The 3,511-nt window shown below is 33.5% G+C and overlaps 1 long non-coding RNA gene across 2 annotated transcripts; it reads left to right on the top strand.

The window, feature by feature from the left end:
* Positions 1 to 1,881: 1,881 nt before the first annotated feature.
* LOC108485806 (uncharacterized) lies at positions 1,882 to 3,188 on the top strand. 2 transcript variants are annotated; one of them, XR_008284429.1, is made up of 4 exons: positions 1,882 to 2,194; positions 2,321 to 2,471; positions 2,625 to 2,642; positions 2,819 to 3,188. It is a non-coding gene; the product is annotated as an uncharacterized LOC108485806 (long non-coding RNA). The 2 variants fall into 2 exon arrangements; XR_001871362.2 differs by having other exon boundaries at positions 2,321 to 2,642.
* The last annotated feature ends 323 nt before the right edge of the window (positions 3,189 to 3,511 follow it).

Raw genomic sequence — 3,511 nt, forward strand, 5'->3', positions numbered from 1 at the left:
AAGCTATCTATAAGATAGAGTCGTAAGGAATTTGAACTTTCTATTATCTTATCCTTAGGACTACAAATTAACTTGATAACTATAATTTACCAAAGTGCTTATTGGGTTATATTCAAAGCTATCTATAAGGTAGAGTCATAAGGAATTTGAACTTTCTATTATCTTATCCTTAGGACTACATATTAACTTGATAACTATAATTTACCGGAGTGCTTCTTGGGTTACTAAGCTTCAAGTAGATGGGCTTTCTACAATGTTTCAAGAATTGGGTTAATCTTGGTGGGCTTTCTACATTGAGGCCTGAGCTTTAGGGTTTTCAAGGAAATATCAATGACTAACTCGAACCCCAATGTTCAGAGACTAACTTGCACAAAAGAAAAAAGTTTAGACCCCAATGTGCGAACAATTGCCAAGTTCAATGACTAACTTGGTCATTTATAGTATTTGTTTCGAATTTTAAAATTATAGTCCTGAACAAATGGTAGCTGCTAAATTCATTAAGTTTTGTTAGTTCCAAAATTTGATACGCCAAACACAAATAACACATGTAATTGTTGTTGTTTGCGTCAAAATTTAAAATTTAAAATTCAAAAAATTATGGGACTAAAAATGATCCAATAGGAGAATATAGACTAAATATACAACTTTACACATAGTGCAAGATTAATAGTAGAATTTAACAGGTCATATTTAAATGCTATTGTTTGAGTCATGATTGAAGTTTCAATTTGGAAAGTATGAGGACTAAAATTGACCAATTTGAAAAGTAGATAGACTAAATCCGCAAATTACACCTAGTATAAGGGATAATGTCAAAATTTAACCTAAATTATATCACACCCCTATAGAATTAGAATATTGATGAAGGCGAAATCACTCAAGAATATCAGTAAAATAAGAAATAAGAGCTTTGATGAGTAAGAAAGCGATTTATTTTTGTATTTGGTTCTAGACTGAAAATAAATCAAAGCAAGGCACACCTAAAAATCAGAAAAGTCCTTACAAAGTAGGAGACGGAAATGGTTTCGTATCTGGTTCTAGATTGAAAATATAAATTTGAGTAGGTTAGTGATTTGTTCTATATTTTGAGGGTCAAGATATGGTTTCTATTCCTTGGATGGCTGAATTGTAGTTCTGTGGGGGCAATGAAATACTATTTAGGCCTCACCTGTAATAAAGAACTAAACAATGTAGCCCATAATAATTCTTTTCAATTAAACACATATCTAGTGATGAGCCCACTAAATTAGGCCTAAATGAATGCAGTGGAGAATCTAGAGGGGGCTGGCATGGGACTCGCCCCCTTAAAATGTAAAATTATTATTTAAGCCCTTAAATTTTTTTAAAAATTTTAAATTAGTAAAGGTAAAATTGTACTTTGGCCCCTCTAAAATTATAAAAGTTTGATTTAATCCTTTAAAATTATAAAGATATAGGCTATAAAAAATTAAAATTTCATTCGGCCCCTCCTAAAAGATTGTTCTGGCTTCCCTCCTAAATGAATGCCTTATTAGTCATTACATTAAGCCAAACATAGCACCAAAATTCAAGCTTAACTATTAGATTGAACCCTAATGAGTTTGAGTTTACTTGCAAATATGCAAATTTCTCACAATTTCTTCGTTAAAGCCTTCAAAATCTTTATTACTAGGTAGCTTATAATTAATTGATACCATCTGATTCATTGGAAATCATACTTTTTTAAGAAATATTTGATTTACAGAATGTAAAATTATCAATATTAATTTTATATTTTTTAATCACATTATCAAATTTGGATGAAAAAATATACATTGAATTAGTAATATGATATTACTTTTTTCAAGTAAATTCGGTTGGATTAATAAGTATTAAAATAACTGTTACCTAATACATGACCACTGGGTTACCCAAGTCACTCCGGTAATCAAACAAATCGTAAAGTAAACATCAAATGAAAACCCAGCTCGATCTAGTTTGCCCCTGAATTGTGTAAAACCAACGAATTCCATACTAGATAAATTCCTTAACTCCTGAAGACAACAAAAACCAAGAGAAACTTCCATCACTTTCCTTTTAAGCACCGAAACAAAGATTCATAGACATCTTCGTTTTTTTCCGTCTTTAGTTCTTCTCTCAAACCAGAGCCTCTGTCTATCGTCAGTCGAGTTCCACCGCCGCGTTAGCAAAACTGGGTACCCCGTTCTCCAGATAAGTATGTTCTATCCTTTTAATCTCTTCAGTTGCTAGCAAATGAGTCACTCCATTGGCCGATCTAGATGAATGCATGAAAATACAAGTATGAAATTCTTTACTTAATATCTTTGCATCCTTTATGTAGGCCGAGATTTCAAATTTGTCTTCCTCATTCATTTGAGCCTTTTTCACCACAGTTAATGAAACCCCTTCGACCTCCACCGGCCTTATTCCCAAATCTAATCCTATCTGTATTGCCTAGATGTAAGGCAAAGCTTCAGTTGCAAACGTCGAAGGTATGTTTTCGTTAATCACTATTTTTGAACCTATCACTTGTCCTCTTGAATCCCTACTAAAAATACCAGATCATGACCTCTTTTCTTGATTTCTATATGCAACATCGAAATTTAACTTAACAAATGGGTTTTTCGGCATCTTCCATCACTCAGTCACCTCCTTCCTCTCAGGTAACTTATTGCTCAAATTGTCCAACTCCCTAAGATAGTTCTTGATAAAATTTGCAGGGACTGATCCATCTTTTTTCTCGCACTCATGCACCCATTTGTTTATGTTTGTTCGAATTGCCCATAGAGCACATGCAAATACTCTACACTGATTTTTCGAATTTTGTTTAAAAATGTAGGCAATCTAGTTTCTATTTCCCATGCCTGTAATATTTTAGGGCCACACAAAATTCAAGTGATTCGAGACCTCCTTTGTAATTCGACAACCCCGCATTACATGTTCTGTGGTTTCTACTTCCTCTTCATATATAGGACAAACTATTGTTCCAATCAACCTTCTGTAATGTAGATTATTAAATGTAGGAAGAAAATTACAGGCTATTCTTCATTTTGTAATTTTTATTTTTGGTGGTAGATTCAATAGCCATATTTTCTTGTAAAGGCTCCATTCTGTGTTCTAGTTGTAACTAGTATTAGGATTTGTGATTCCTTGTAATCGAAGCTTGTAACCACTATGAATAGAGTACTCGCCCAATCTTTACTTCTCTATGACTTATGGTCATTGTATGGAAATCGTGTTAATGGAATACGGAGAATTCTTTCTGCATCCCTTTCACTAAAGGTATTGTTAACTCTCCATCTTCTATTAGTAGGCTCTATCAAATCAACTACCAACCTCATATCTTGTAGTCTAACAAATCTTGTATTCTGTAGATCGCGTAGCCACCCATTAATAATAATAGAACTCTACGCAAAATTTACTAATACCCAAGCATCCTCCATTATCGAGATAGAAGTCCTTTTATTCACCCACCAGCACAAGCCCGCCTGTAGGAGACCCTTTGTAGCCCACACTTTGTCAAGTATAAGAA

The sequence above is a fragment of the Gossypium arboreum genome, chromosome 6, assembly GCF_025698485.1.
Source record: "Gossypium arboreum isolate Shixiya-1 chromosome 6, ASM2569848v2, whole genome shotgun sequence".
Lineage (NCBI taxonomy): Eukaryota > Viridiplantae > Streptophyta > Magnoliopsida > Malvales > Malvaceae > Gossypium > Gossypium arboreum.